At 42.1% G+C, this 17,024-nt stretch overlaps 1 long non-coding RNA gene across 1 annotated transcript; it reads right to left on the reverse strand.

Moving 5' to 3' along the window:
- Window positions 1-204: 204 nt before the first annotated feature.
- Window positions 205-7,626, reverse strand: LOC146188579 (uncharacterized). The gene is made up of 3 exons (XR_014707230.1): window positions 7,377-7,626; window positions 5,372-5,521; window positions 205-553 (listed from the first exon to the last, which is right to left on the reverse strand). It is a non-coding gene; the product is annotated as an uncharacterized LOC146188579 (long non-coding RNA).
- Window positions 7,627-17,024: the final 9,398 nt, after the last annotated feature.

Genomic DNA, 17,024 nt, shown 5'->3' on the forward strand with positions numbered 1-17,024 from the left:
ATGTGCCATTGATGATGTCAAGATTACACATTTTGTGGCACTGCCTGTGCAGGCCATAAAATGCAGCCTTTTTCATTCTAGCCATATTCGTGACAGCACATCGAACTTGCTGGGACAATAATGGCCTTTCAAATAGGAGTGGCCATATAAATTCAAATTGTTGCTCATGAGCAACCAGTAGATATTCACAAAACAAGGGCATGGTTCACAAAAAGATAATATTTATTGCAATTGTTACTATAGACGGCAGTTGTTACTAGCCAGCGCTGAGGGCACACACAGCAGCAGTTAGCGGGGCAGTGGCAGGGTTGGTCAGGGCAGGGCGGGCTCTCGGGAAGTGGAAGGGGCCAGGGAGCTGGAGGGCACACTCATAGGCGTAGTGAGGGGGCTGACCCTGCAATTGCATTCACAGGTGGCATGCCTGGTTCGCCAGGGGAGGTTCCAGTATAACGCCTTTTTCTTCCACCCCCCCTGTCACAGGAACCAGGCAGCCACCTGCGAATAAATGCGTGTGCCTCCAAATCGTCCACCCCAACTTTTTCGCAAATGGCACCTGCACAATAACAATGAGGAAACAAAATTTACAACACTATTACGAGGCATATAAAATCGCGCGCATTATTTTAGGAAGATGTAGAAAATTCCAGGATTCATGTACCGAAATTTATGGTCAATGAGAAACACTATATCGATGAGTTCCAGACTAGTTTCAGCTGCCTTGGGTTTATTAGGGTGAAAGACGCATATACATTGCATAGCATGTGCCCTGTTGCATTTTGATCGCCTCCACAGCAATACGGCTGAGACAGCCAGTGTTTCATCCCACACTAGGAATTAGTGCTTGATTATCGGCTGTCTCCGCATATGACTGGCGCGCTAGTTTTTTGCCGCTCCTACGCTTTCTGCGATGAGCAAACAGTTTATACTAATAATCGTTACCAAGAGAATGTTCGGCGACCATTTTCATTTTTTTAAATGGCTAGATATAATATACACAAGCGATCTAAGCCCACGACTGCTGCACTGGCCGCTGGTTAGCTGATATACGCTTTTGACTGGTTTTATGGGTAGTTCACTTAAACGGGAGCTCACTTAAACGGGTAGCTCACAGGTGCATCATTTTTACACATATACTGCTTGTCCAAGCAAATTTGATCCAAGGGATAAAAAAAACATTTCGGAGACAGGCAAAGGAAACCAGATATATATTGCTGGAAGCTACCTTGAGCGCCAGAGAAAAGGTTTTGTTTTGGAATCCTTATTGAGATTATTTACCTGAATTACTGATTAATGACTTACACGATAAATGGTGTTGCTACTTTGAAGAGTACCGGCACAATCCACGTTTGATTATTTGTGATAAAGAACCCTCACGTCTGCATTTTGAACGCCAGATACAATAGGAAACCACGAAAATACAGAAATCTGATTCCCGGACAATACAATTGAGGACTTGGCTTGGCTCGACAGCCCTGTGTAGCGTTAGACCTACAAGTTGCCTATGGTTTCTTCGTCCGCGCCAGCACATCGTCCAACAAGACTGTATTTGTATTTTACAGCTGAAAAATACTGTTAAACTCATTTATATCCTTACCGCTTTGTAGTCATTATCCGCATTGCAAAGTTCGGCGCGCTCATTGTAACTCGAGCCTTCATGTGCGCCAAAGGGCCGACGCGAAGCAACCATCGCCAGCATATCACCCTTACTCATGCATGGGGCTAGCAATCTTAGCGGCAGGTTGTTTTGTCCGCTCAAAATCATGTTGTGAGCAGCACAGTTGAGGTGCGCGAATGGGCTGGTAACGGTTTCGGTATCTACATAACCCGGAATTTATCTACAGCTGGAAAAAAAGGTACAGATGAGGTTTCTAACCGCAAATATTGAAACAGGGGTTTCCGAACGTGCTCACCGACTCTGTAAGTCCTATTTATTGTCTAAAGTGAATATTTAGTACTTGAAGCGAATAACCTCACTTCCCCACGTGCAAAATAAAAATTTTCTGCGCTGTCCTAAGTGGCTGCCAGCAATGCACCACCGGTTTCCATCGTCTGTTTCTAATGGTTTATTTATAACCCTTGGCTCAAGCTATGGGGCGCAGCAGGTGTAATGTAGCTTGAATAAAACCTGCAAGAGATCATATATATGGGTAGATTTGTAAGGTTTACAGATTTCACTTACAAATTCTACAGGAATCGCGTCACTGCGGCCTTTCTTTAAAATTGACACGTAATAGCGCTATATTCGTGGCCAAAATAAAGTAATCAACGCATTAATTCAGCTTAGCAAATGCAGCTGTAACAGAAAGTGAGGGCTGGCTACACCTAAGGTGTGCCTAGCTTTCTAATTTTCTTAGATGGCACAACCGTTCGAAATATGGAATATTAAAAAAGGCCCTTGATATTGGCTTTCTCACAGCGTATTATGGGTGCCTTAGATAAGAAACATAATCGAGGTCCCATGGCCATCTTTCGTTTCCAATGAAATTCTTATATGTGGTGGGCAAGTATCTAGGCACAAAAGAATTAACTTTAGTTTTTCAAGATACGCGTAGTTTCCTCGAAAAAAACAACAATTGTATGGTATATCTCTAGAGGTAGAAAACGCTGTTTTTGCCATTTCAAAATGTTGCAAGTTTGGATGCCATGATTTTGTCATCTGCTCTTTTTTACTCACTAAATATATGCAGGTTTTATATTTACAAACACTATTAGAAACCTATTTTGTTTTTGCAGTTGTATTATTAAGAAATCACAAACTTCGCTTCAGGAGCGATATGCTGCAAAAATAATATTCATTTTTAACCTTATGTACTGGCATATGATGCATTAGGTTGGTTGCACTAAATATGTTTTCACTTCCTGACGCATGTTCTTAATTCCAGGCAGTATCTGGAGCTCCAGACCTCTAGGTGTGTTCTCCACAACGCATCAAAATTGCTCAGAATTCGAAAACAGCAGTAAAGGGCAAATTTGCTGCAATTAAAAAAAGATCATCTTCGATTTTCATTCAAATCCCTCTCAAAAATCTTCAGTACCTCAAAAATATCACGGACTAAAAAGTGTTGCGTTATACTGTTTAAAAATATAACATTAAATATTAAACCGAGTGCTTGTGCTGATAATGGCCAAACTCAGCCTGCATTCTTGCAAGATCCAATAATATCTTGGCACAGAAACTATTTTTATACATTATCTAGGTTCCATTCTTTATTTCTGAAAAAATTTGAAGCTCTAGATTTGTGTGTGTATCTGCATATTATTTTGAAATTGGACAAAAGTAAGAAAATGGTAAAATAAGGAAAACTGATTAGAATTGAAGAAACGGCCGCAACATCAATTTTTATCAAAATCTCTGGAAACAATGCAAAGTACTTTGTTAATTTGAGTCAGTAAATATATTGAATTCTTCAAAATGTAATATTAGAAATATAAAAATGCTTGTTTTTGTTCTATAGATGTGCTTATATGGCTCCCCCTTATGGAATAGGCATCAAAACTTCAATTTAGTATTTGCTTAATTTAGTTACATTTTACCTTAAGTAAAATTTAAAACATTGTCAGCGCTTAACACCGTTTTTCTGCTTCTAGGACAAATACTTAATATAGCTTAAAATGATATTAATTCACTATTTCTGTCAATTTCATGGCAGAACGCAAGTGAAGGCTGAACTTTTTCTCTGTCCTGCATTCTTTTTTATTGCTAGGTGCAATAGTATTCAATCTAGGTTATTAATATATTATTCCATTTGTCAGCTTTGACCACCACTAACAATACTATATTTTTGGAGATGATTTTTCAATGTGTAATTTTTATAATTACAATCTTAAGCAAATCGCTTTCCAGCATAATACTTTTGGTGGCGTTACAGAGAACACACATAGCAGCTTAGAGCTCCAAATTCTGCCTTAAATTAACAATATGACCTGCGTAATAAACACAGAATATTTTAGTGCAAACAACGCAATGCGTCACGCCAGTATGTAAGGTTGAACATTAACATTTTTGTAGCGCGTTGTTCTTGAAGCAAAGTTTGCGATTTTTTACTAAATCAACTGCATCAATGAAACACACTTTTAATACTTCTTATACAAGTAAACGTTACCCAAATGCGGTGAGTAAAAAACAGTGGATGACAAAATTTTACGCAACCAGCCGGCCTCCAAACGTGCAACTTTTAGTGATAGACGTTTTTTTTTTTTTTTGAGAATACTACGCCGCATCTGGCAAACCTAAGGGTCATTCCTTTGTGTCGAGACATTAGCCCACGACATATGAAAATTTAATTTAAAAAATGGTCATGGCACCACGATTACTGCTCCTGTCCGAAGACATCCATATTTGTTTTCATTTCGTCTCTTCAACAGGCTGGTTTAGCCAATGCGGTGAATAAAAATATCATCGCATATATTGAAGATTTTCGCGCTATATGTTATACCTAAAGCTACCTATATTGTCACAACTGTCATACATTATTTGTAGCTGAAACATCACAAAAGGGATTCGATTGCAAATTGTTCGCTAGTTAAATAGACGTACGAGATGACACACGTATACTTTGTAGAATACAATTTAGGAAAGAGCAGATACAAACTACAGGCGAATAATGCTATGATATGGAGCATATGTATTACTCCGGTTAACAGTAAAAAAATCAACTTTTAACATATTAATATATTCGACAAACTATTGCATGCTCACATAGGAACACAATTAATGAGCTCATCCACGCATCTAATGTCTATGGGCATTAGACGTGTGGATGACTTCGTTTTATTCCAATTCGTGCGTCACTCAAAATAATTGAACGAGAAAAAAGTTAGTCTAGACAATTTTCAGTGAGTATACCACAAATTATACTAAGGTGCTTCATATATGTCACATCACCTAGCAAGTGAAATGGGATAACAGAAGTAATCAGACTCTAACCCTGATCAGCATTTCGCTTTTGCGCCATCTTTGTAAGTTTTTAGGCAGGCTTTTCCACTGATTATCCTCTTCTTTATACCCCTGCCACCCACAGGACACAAATCTTCTGGGGGTACCGAACTGCTGGTTTTCGCACAAGTGATACAACTTAATCGATCCATTTATACGTAGAAAACACACTCGATGCGCACCTAAAAAAAATGAAAGCATGTATGTGTAGGCGAAATCATTCACCGGCGATTTAATAATATGATTTGAACAATAAAATCAAAGGATCACACTCGAAGTAACAAAAAAGTGGTGGAGAGATAGGAATTGAAGCAATGAAAGGCGGTTGCTTTCTGCAAAAAGCCAATAGCAAGAGGTCCACCGTCTATAAGAATAGGCAATAAAAATAAGGCATATTTAAAGGTGCATGCAACAGTTACAGTGATGCAGTGCTACCTTTTTTTAGGCAGGCTTTTCCGCTGATTTTCTTCTTCTTTATTGCCCTACCAACCACAGGACACATATCTTCTGGGGGTTGTCGGTTTTCGCACCAGTGATACAACTCAATCGATCCACTTCTAAATAGAAAACGCTCCCGATGCGCATCTAAAAAAATGAAAGCATGTATGTGCAGGCTAAATCATTCACACATGATAAAACAATATGATTTGAACAATGAAATCTAATGATCACACCCAGAGCAACAAGAAAGTGGTGGAGAGATAGAAATTGAAGCAATGAAAGACGGTTGCTTACTGAACAAAGCCTATAGTAAGAGGTCCTGCGTCTATAAGAATAGGCAATAAATTAAGGCACGTTTATAGGTGCATGCAGCAGTTAAAGTGATGCAGTGTTACCTTTCTGTTTCACTGCAGTGATTGGTATAAATATTACAGCAATTGCTAGGCATCTCAGGTAACCCCATTGAAAACTTCATCCAAAGTACCGAGGAGCAGTGGCGTGTTATTTGCAGCTGTTAACGGAAAGACATATCATTTCCTCCTTTTTGTATACTTGAATAAAAGCGACTGAACAGTGAGTGCTGTAAGAGGTGCAGCGTCCCTAGGAATGGGGAACAAAATTAAGTTTTAGTAAACAGAGGTACAAAAAGAAGCAAATATGCCTGCAATAATAGCATGATGGCCTACCTTTTGATCAACAGCTGTAAACAACCTGTCCCTGTCAGTCAGTTCTTTACATAGGCTTATCAATGCCAGAGCTTAAAGCTAAGAGCAATATGAGTAATGTTTATTGCGGTCACGGCCGTAAACAATTCTAGCGGAACACTCCATTACTGTAACTATTCAACCGTCCATTTATACATATCGTTCATTAAAGAACCATGCACATCATATTAAGTTGCTCTTTTCTACTCCCAAATGATTTCCTATAGAATTAGAATACGTGGATCGCTGCTTCGGTTTCAACATTCTTGCACGATGGCTATGGCGTGCACTTCATGCATACGGTACGGCACGTGAGGTACAAAGAGCTGTAATTGCCGAACAGGCGGACCTGACGCCCTGTCCCATTTCGCCTGAAAGTGCGCGCCGTCATCGAGCGCTTCGCGAGCAATATTTCGGACGATATGGTTGCCTCATACCGGCCGTCAATGTTTTGTACATTGTGTCCCGCGTGCACGTTGTTTACTTTGCAGTGACAGGGACGCAGTGCACACACGGCTGATGTGCCTTTTTGCTTGTATTGTTATTTTCCCCCGCCCTCGAAGCGCGTCTGCGAAATCGCTCTCCTATTGTCGCCGCTTTCTGATAACGCCCTCACCTGAAGGCACGTGGCCAGAAGGGGGGCGTCGATTAAGAAAATTTTGAAAAGGGGCTCACTTGCGCTGTTCACGGCTTTCAATTCCTCAATATGATATTAACCATTATAAAAGTGGAGGTTCATTATGACTTAATTATAGCCTAGTCATCAAGCGGCATCACGCACATGTCTGCCCCACTGTAAAATTCGCTTGCACAGACGGCACGAACAGTTTTCAAAACTTCGTCTGTACATCTGAAAACAAAAAACTGCCCTTAACTCTTAACAAAATCCAAAAACTGTGTGAACATGGCTTCCTGCGCGCAGAAGAGAGGCTGTCCAAAATATATGTACAAAGCCGGGCGCATAGTATCTGGTTACTAATTGATTGCGGAGCGCTGCACAGTCAAAAAACTGCGCAAATGGCTGCCTGCAGTGTTCTGTCACGTGTTAGTGGCATACACACCTGTTACGCACGGCTCCTCTATTTTCGGCCCAAATGCTATTCATATCGCAGCCAGCAAATAAGTCCACGCACTTATTGCTTGCATGTAACCCGGACGAAAATTCGCTTAGTTCTTGAAGTCATGCTTCGCGCAGTTGTTTCGAGGAGAATAAGGAAAGAGAACATTTGCGACTGGTAGGAGATTATATAGAACCAATTATGAAGCAATGGCATGCTGCAAAGATATATACTCACGGTCTAAGATGACGGCGTTCACTGAGTCTGATAATGCCGATGGTATCCCGCCGTTGCTGTAATCCGTACTCCGGCGACATTTCACAGCTCAGCTATTCACTGATATGTAGCAAGCACCAACCGGAGCACATGGACATGTATAGGCGCAAGAGAAAATTATGCACAGCACAATGAAAAAGAAAATTAATGAGGGAAGAAATTAAAGAAAGGTTTAAGAAGCTGTCACAAGTCTTGTAGCGTCTCCAACAAGCTCTGAAATGAACGCTTCGGGAGGAGGCCGCACAGCAGCGCAGGTGGGGATGCTGTCTGTTGTGTCTTGCACGTAGACGCGTAGGCGAGGGGGAACAACGACCCGCTCAACCAGCGCGTGATTCCCGCCGCGGTGTTGTGTTCGCAAGGGCTGCGCGTGGGAACGAAGGACCAACGACCCTCTCAACATTCCATTCGTCCTTTACCCAGCCCTCTTCTGCTTGCACCGGCCAGCCGTGACTTCGGACCGTGCCGATGAGCGGCCGCCAGCGCGCACCGCTCGAGTCGAGTTCTAATAAATAGTTTTGTTTTGTGTGTTCGCAAACGCATTGTTTCTTCAAGCCAACCACGGACAAACATTTTCTAAAAAAATAGAAAGACTCCCCATCTACCATCCACATTCTTGCGTAAATCCATACAGCTGGTGCATCGACAAATGCGCGCGTCCCCTCCCTTTCGCCACCTATGATCGAACAAAGGATGGTTGTTCGACCTTTTATATTTACTTCAAAATATTATATACTGTTGCGTGATGACTGATTATTAATGTCAAAGAGGTGGAGTTCCGAGCTTCTCTTCTATTCTGGCTAACTTTGGTTATAGATTATACAAATTATGCTCAAGTTAGCTAGCTGAAAATTATCCGACTAAATATATACATGTTTTTATTTGTATTCAGTTAATGTTCGCTTTTCGGGTATGAGTAGATGTTTTTATAAAAATTCGAAACATCGGCCCAGGAAACGAAAATTTTCCTAATTTGCAGGCCTTTATTTCAGAAAAGGTTCATGGTAGAGCAGCAATAATTCCACAATATGTTCTCAGCATAATTATCCGCAAACAGCTAAAGCTCATATTTTTATGACATTTGGATACAGAGATACGATCGCGCTAATTTACAGAAAACAGCGAACATTGAAAATTTTTAGGAAAACAAAAACAGTTTTCACATTGTTTAAACTTTTTCCGCCTATTCTACACTACCTCAGCTTTCAAAACCATTAAAACACCTTGCATAATTTTGTTGCGCAAGTAATTATGGCCACATCGATAAAGCCTTTGTCCAATTATAGCGCACCGCGCTGTTCTGAACATTCTACGGAATTTGTGAATTGTTCAAGGTTTTTAAATTTTGGCATATAATTTTGTAACAGGGAGAAATATATCTACAAAAGAGGATTAAAGATATATACATTGAGGAACAGCCAAGGAGCCAGGCTACGAGGGCCGCCCATTCGACGCACTTCTTTTTCTTAATCTTCCACAAACGAGCGCGCCACTTCGTCCTCATCATTCTCCAGCTGTAACAATATTTCTTCGCTCATGTTTTGTGTCGACTTCGCAAATCGACGGTGACAGACACAGCAATGAATGATTCAGAATCAATTTTGTGCGCGTCGAGGTCCTGAAGCGGTGTGGCATCAGGCAATACACGGACGTTTTTCGCAATCACCTTCACCTTAACGCGGATTGCACAAAAAGACGATAACGTTCAATGAGCAAGCAACGTATTCCAAATCATTTTAGTAGAATGAAAGAATTGGAAAGGGCATGGAAAACTGCCTCATTAAAACAGTGTTTGTAGGCTGCATTCGTTTTTTCGAATGACTCGACAGCGCACATTATTTTCATTCCTGTACAGTTTTTTTTTATTCCTTTGCCACCGCCTAGCGCGGTTGGAATGGTCAAACTCTTAAACTAATAGGCGGAAAAAACTATTTTTTTTTGTTTATTGGCGATATATATGTTGTGCGCCATATAAATGTACCGGGGCCTTCATGCTCGCAGTCTGCACGAAAAACTGTCATTTTTTTTTACCACCGTTTGAATGCCCAAAACTAAAATGGTAACCTCGCGAGTCTTCCGGCTTTTCATTTTCCAGTGATAGCGTCTAGAAAGTACACACATCGTACTCGGCCCTTTCTCCAGGTAAACAGACGATGCTGCGCGTAGTTCCTTATGGATAATACAAAAGCACTAGAACAAAAACATCGCTGAGAAAATGGTCATTTGTTCCTTCAACTTGAGGCAACGTTTTCCTTCTCGGCAATGAAAAAGCTACCTTCTAATCACTAATTTAATGTCACATGAACATGCTATGGCGACACGATTTCGTTTTTATGCGCGTTCTCACTGACAACTGGATTTGTACTATAGATTACGTATAGATGCAGGGACGTAATCGGCGTCCAATACAGGCATATTGGGTCGTGAGTGCTAGCCGGTCTGGGGTATACATATGTGGTCGCACGGTCGTGCTATCATTAGATATAATTGTGCGACAAACGTATGCGCCTGCGACGAAATCTGCATGCATGCCGATAGGCTAAAACCATAAACACATATAGCTGACCCCCAAAGGTGCGCCGCATATGACGAATCCAGACAGTTGCAGCGGTACGTGCTTGAATGCGTTATAGTAATTGTCGTCCCGTACGTGGTACTTGGTGAGGTCCGAACGATCGGCTGAAATGTTGTCGGAATTAAATGCCGCGGTTTGGCGTCCAGCGCACGTGTATTCAACCATAAAAATGGAGAATTTGTTTTGATTGAATGGTCAACGGAAAATATTCACTTCGGCAGCCCATTAAAGCTGCGTTTTTAGGATGGCAATGACATTTGCGAGATCAGGGGAAAAAGTGGTTCATCGTGGGCAGTTTTCATACAGGGATAGCTAATACTGGAAAAACACAAGACAAATTGCAATGGTCCATTACAGCCAGTTTAAAACAACGGAACGGTCAACGTCGGAAGAACACAGGACACCTTGGCCCATTGTAGCCAGTTTTAAAAACTGAACGGGCAACGCCGGAAGAACACTGGACAACATGGTCCATTGTAGCCAGTTTTAAAAAAGGAACGGCCAACGACGGCGGAACACAGGACAACTTGGTCCATTGTAGCCATTTTTAAAAAACTGAACATCCAATACTGGAAGAACAGAGGATAACATTGTCCATAGTAGCCATGTTTAAAAACCGGAACATCCAATGCCGGAAGAACACAGGACAACTTGGTCCATTGTAGCCAGTTTTAAAAAACGGAAAACCCAATGACGGAGGAAGGCAGGACAGTTCGGCCCATTATAGCCAGTTTTAAAACCCGTGCGACCATTATTGGAGGAACAACGGCAATCTCGGTCCAACATAGACATTCTGTATGTACGGCAGAGCCAATATCGGGAACTCACTGTACATCCTGGCCCAAGCTAGCCAGTGTTGGCTACTGGCAGCGCCAACACTGGGAGAGCACTGGCTAGAATGGGCCATTGTTGGACATTGTGTTGACTGGCATGTCCTATGTTGGGAGCATGCTGGTTAGGCTGGCCCAATGTAGGGCCACTGCTTGCCTTCGTACTTACAACATTGGCCCAATGCTTTGTGCTGCCTGGGGTGTGATATGCCATGTACTTAGGGCATATCACAGTTTTTGATGTGCATGATGTGATGTCTTCTCTTTTCATTCTCTTTACCTTCTCTTGTTCGGGGTTGCATATTCTTCAAACAGCTTTCAGCCGCAGATATCAGCACGCTCTTCGGATATCCGCTTCGTTTCAACCTCCGCATTTTTTCTGAATCTTTTGTTTACTTCTTCTTCATATTGTAACCCCACGTTTTTTGTGATGCATTCTTCTTCGTACCACAAAAACAGGCAGTTGGTAGCGAGCACATTATCTTTGTTAACGTTTTGGTTTAACTCTCTTTTGTGTGTGTATTGTGTTTGTGTATAACCATGCAGCGCCGGAGGTCGTCGGAGTCGTATGGCCAACTAGCCCGCTCGCAAGTACTACCGTTGAAAAACAGAAAAACAAGGATGAGAGAGAAAGGCAATCTACATAGCGATCATCACATGGCTCTCAATGCATTTGATGAAAATGTCGATATGTCAGTGGTTTGTATCCATAAAGGTGTGATTTAAAAAAGTGGCAATAAATTTGTTACGACTTTTATAAGTAAACTATTCGTATTCAGTAGATCCTCCAGAGGGTTTAATAGCGCATGTTAAACGTATTTCAATTTGTCTCCAAAGCCACTCGATTATGTATTTTTAGGTCTTGTATATTTTGTCCTTCATTCGTACTGATGTCGTCGCGCTATTCGTTCCAAGAAAATAAAGGGCACCACATTTATTTTCAAAGGTTCACAAATTTTATTTTCTTACAAATAAAGCACTTGATATTTAATTTGCCGTCTGCACTTGCAGCAGCTAAGAAATAATAGCTGCTGTTTTTTTTTCTCAACGACAGTGATAGTAATGTCCGATTGTTGAGAAGCTTGATTCATGTTGAAAGTATAAAAATAATGCGGTGAATGTTTGGTAGTTTTTGATGTGCAATTCAATATTATTCAGTAGGCCATTAAAATTACCATTAGTGATCGCGATGAACATTTTATCTCCTCGTCCCTATGTTGCACTGTTCACAAAAAGGGTTCGTGTACTCACCTGTTCAATCTGAAGCAAGGAGTTAACAGTAGCGGCCTATAAAGGAATGTTACAGCATGATGTTATTCTTGTTATCAATTCTGAAAGACTAATTTTTGCCTAAATCCTTTGAAAGTACCTCTGGTGCAAGTGGTCTTTCTAGGGGTGTTATAACAGTTCCAGTATTACTAATGTTGCGATTCGCTACGTTTTTCAAGGTTGTGCAGAGTTTTCGGTTTCCTGGTATAAAATATTGTTTTATGACCCTCTTGATACAAATATGAGAAATATTTAGGATCTGCTTTATTGGGATCACATTGCGATTGGTAAGACCACAATACGTTTACGTACAGGGATTTCAATTGTAGCTAAAATGTGCCAACAATTCAGTTGGGCTGACATTCATTTATATCTGGTCGAAATTAAGGCAAAAGTCTTGAATGGCTCACACTGCCTTTTTATATGTTTATTTCCAGGCTCTATCACACCTCAATATACATACATTAAAATACATCGCAGAAAAAACACAACCCTCCAGCTCCTACGAGTATTGCTAATTGACACACTGAAATTTTTCAAGCTCAAACAAGGGCTCTAACCTTGGTAAACACTCCGAGACACTTGTTTGAGTTTTCAAAACCTCAAAAAACCTGTGAATACTTTCACGAAAGTACACGCGTGCCGGCCAGTTTGTTCACCAAGCCACTAAATGACAGCATGAAGAAGTCATCCTAAAAATAAAAATCCTGTCTCCACCGGAAATCGAACCGTCACACCTTAAATCCTCAACCGAACGCTTTAACCAACTGCTCCACGCCCTTTTTCATTGTCGGTAAACAGAAGTTCAGATAACAATAAAACCCGTCTGCATAGCTTCGGCTTACGTGAAAAATTAAAATCGGCTCATGCGCATGAGTTCATCAAATACACTTATTCACGCAGGCGGCTCAGTGAGTGCCAGTTTGATTTCCGGCATGTAAGCCGCACTTTGGGCAAAGTTTTCACGAACAGAACGAACATAAAAATCTGCATGGCGCACTTCTAGTCTGGTTAACTAGATACTGCTGAGTCTCAGAAGCATCACCAGGGATCATGAATGTTAGCAATAAATACTGCCTCCAGAGGGAATCGAATCACCATCCTTTGAATCTCCAGCCGAGCGCTTTACCAACTTCGCCACGCCCGGGATCGTAAAAGCCACATCATTTTTCTCCTTGTCTGTCGTAAGGAGGATAGTATTGAGGACAATGACGCTGCAACTAGGCATAATGGCACTGATGACGTTAGCAGAGATAAGGAAGTTGTATTTAGTTGATGATGATAATCAGAGCAAACATGATGCACCGTGTGTACTAGCAACGCTTAGGCTTTCACATTTCTACAGTGTAGATTCCACATTACTCTGGGAATTTGTTAGTTAAAACGGGAATTTGAAACAACGGAAAGCCAGCGTTTATATTTATTGCAAAAATATTCTGGTTGTGCAAGTCACTGACATATTTTAGTTCTTCCATAGTGCATGATTTTAAGCAGGGTATTATACTAAGGCAGAACAAATTCTCTACTCACGTTTACTATATCTCCTGCATCACAATGAGACATGATGTCGTGAATGCACTGTGTAGGAGAAAAGAAGCCATTTTGATTGATTTCTTACTGTCTTATAAGGCCTCCGCATGCATTACATGGCTTATGCGTAAATTCAGCGTCATTGATATATGTAGGAAGCTGCCGTACCGCAAGACTGCGCAATTGTGTTTTGTTTTCCTGTGCACCGTCAAAGTACGTGGTCATGCTCTTTCCTTCAAGGTTAACTAATCAACCCGCGTCAGCCATTTTCTAGTAAGAACTTGAGTTATCTATTGTATGCATTTGGGTAACTCTTAGCATTGCTGGGGGTTTCCACGAATCCTCAGTTAATGTGAACCATGCGGACGAACCTGGTTGGTGTTGTATTTGCATTTTTCAGGGAAGTTGGAAAGCGCGGTGCAAAAAAAAAGGGGGGGGGGGGATTCAGAATACGGAGGACAGGGGGAACAAAGTGAAAAGTATACGCCATTCCGAGTACTGTATATTTAGTAGTATGTGTTGTTCAATTATTTAGTTTGTTCCGCAATTCAGTCAATAGTGATGGAAAGAAAAAGAGGCCAAGAAGTCCCTTAACGTCAGCAGTGGTCAAACTGCACCATTTTAAAAGTTGTTGGGTATGCCTAGATTCTCATGAAAGTCGTGTGACGTGGTGTTACTGTGCTGCCTACTTGAAAGCGAGATGGACACTAGTATTTTCCGCCGTCAAGAAATCTTTGGCAGTTATTTTGTGATGCAGAAGCAATACGGAAAATCCGAAGAAGCTTAAGGAAAGAAATCAGATATAGTCTTTCTTCTGAGTAACGCACCTTGCTCCAGTTGCTTGGCAGGGCGAATATAATTTTGTCTTCACAAAATTGTACACCAAAGACGTCGCTGTCATTGCTTGAGTGCAAGTAGAAGTCAATAAATTCCGAAACTGAAGAGGAGCCTGTGCGAAAACACAGGTGCAAAAAAGAAGTCATTTTCTGGTTAGATATGCTTTTTTTCAGATATGCTTCATTAAATATTAGCTGATGATATTCTAGGCTGCCTAACAAACCTTGATGGTTACAACTTTTATAAATGCATGACTGTCCAATGCGTGATTTATCTGCAACAACCAAGGTTACTTCGAAACAACTGATGCATTTCAGCGCTGATGTCGCTCAGATCCGCGCAGCTACTGTCTTTGGAGGCCTGCAGATGTATTTACCGTTTATTAATTTTCATTCATGAAAAATAAAAAGATGAAAGTTGGCGTGAGGTGAATGCGCCTTTGGATAGTAAGAAATTATATATCATTGACATAATTTTCATTAAAGCAGCAGAAAAACAAGCTGAAGGTTCGCAATTTGCGCATTTGAATACTACTCCATGCATCTGCTCTCACAATAAAGGCTTTTACATAGTTCTTTTGCTATAATTTTTAAGTACGCTTGAAAAATACGAGTGAGAAGTTCAAGCGCATGCCCTAAATTGAAGCGACACAGCACATGATTCGATGCAACGGGAAAACTAAAATATTGCTGATGATTATGTTACTTTCTATTGCGAAATTTAAGCGCAGCTTATTAGTGTTTTCAGCTTTTCGATAGAATAAAGCGGCGAATTCGAGCAAGACATGTATTTACAATTACAGACAACTTTTTGTTTTTCACACATACCCCTTCTTCAAGAAACAATCCACTAAAAGTTCTTGATTTAAACACACATATAGTCTGCGTTACAACTGAAAAGGTGGCGGTGGCGCTCGAAGGCATTGCATTGGTTGCCTCGGTCATAGCAGAGAGTGAACTATTTATATAGGAAGGCGGTTCGCAGTGGCGAATGGCGGCGGCTATGCGTTTCGGCTCGGGCGGAGCGGGCTACCGACCGTTGCATCGAATACAACCAGCGTTCGTTGAATGCATCAAAGTTCACTGGCACAATCTACCTTTATGCTGGCAGCGTGTGGTGCCGGCCGACGCTTTCCTGCTCCACTCGGTCAGCCCTCCGCGGCGGCGTGTATCCGCAGTGCAGATCCTGCTTACGAGGGACAATGCCGACGGCGACGTCGCGAAATGCAGGAACGGTTGCCAAAGAGCTACGCCCTAAAAGTAGGTGCGCGTGGAGATCCGAGAGGCTCACTTAACCAACCAATACACACGTTTTTCTAAGACACTGTCGGGTTGCCGCCTCCTTGCCCGTCTACACATCCAACATGTATACCCTTATGAAAGAGCGTGTACGTCTCCCTTTCGATTGGAGATGCGCCCTCCACGTACGCCCTCTTCCTAAAACATGACACGTGAAGTCCACAATGGCCGCCGCCTGGCGCGGGTGGAAGCGCTGGACCGCCATTATGGGTCGAAACCCGGCATTTATTACGTGGATGCTTCCGGCCCCCATCATGGGGGATATTACACGGCTGCAGTGCTCCACCAGTCCAAAACTGTTTACGGGCTTACATTTCGCGCCCATGACATAACTCACGCGGAGGAAGTCGCCATTGCGCAAGCAACTACCCACACTGATTCCAAAATATTCATCTCCGACTCGCGAGAGGCCTGTCGGAACGTCAAGCAAGGCTGGGCTCCATACTTAGCCTATTGACTACTTCACAATTGCACCTATACCGGGGACCCCGCTCACCGAAAAACAGTATGGGCTCCTGCACATATGGGTCTCGATGGGAATGAGGCAGCCGATGCCGCCTCCCGCGCGTTTTCTTTCCGGGCTTCCCATCTCGACCCCCTAGATCAGGATTTCGAATTCGAACCCGCGTATTCTTTTAAAGACATTGTTATTTATTATCAACCTTGTCATAGCCTTTACCGTTACGCGAGTAAAGGTGTATCTAAGATGGAGGATCGGCTTCTACTCCGTCTCTATACCAACACTTTGCAGTGCCCAGCAGCACTGAAACATTTCAATCCTTCCTTCACGAGCAGTTGTCCGCAATGTGCGGAGATGTCTTCGGACATCTACCAGATGGTGTGGGCTTGTCCATCCAACGCAGCTATTCCTCATCACCTTGACCCCACTCGGGAGGACTGGGAGGCGACCCTGCCCTGCTGCTATGACCTGCAGGCCCAAAAGGCCTTGGTCGAGCGCGCCTGGGCAGCGGCCGACGCCACTGGGGTCCCGCACTAGGGACCCCGCCTAGTATTTGTAAGGACCGGATCTTCAAAGCTTCGGCTCATGCATACCTCCACCCCTTTTGAGTTATTAAACGTTCTTTACCCCGACCTTAGCTGCAATATGTATCTTTATTAGACGCTTTAAAAGCGATATGCATTTTAGAGTACACTGAAAGCTTACGCAGCTATGCTATCCACAATCGCTGAGGCTACATTAACAAGACGACGTAAAAGTGCCCTTAAAATAGTATTTATTCAGTAACTTAAAACGAAATTTCCATCCTCGATC

Source organism: Amblyomma maculatum, chromosome 5, assembly GCF_055883805.1.
Source record: "Amblyomma maculatum isolate TAMU_Amacu chromosome 5, ASM5588380v1, whole genome shotgun sequence".
Classification (NCBI taxonomy): domain Eukaryota; kingdom Metazoa; phylum Arthropoda; class Arachnida; order Ixodida; family Ixodidae; genus Amblyomma; species Amblyomma maculatum.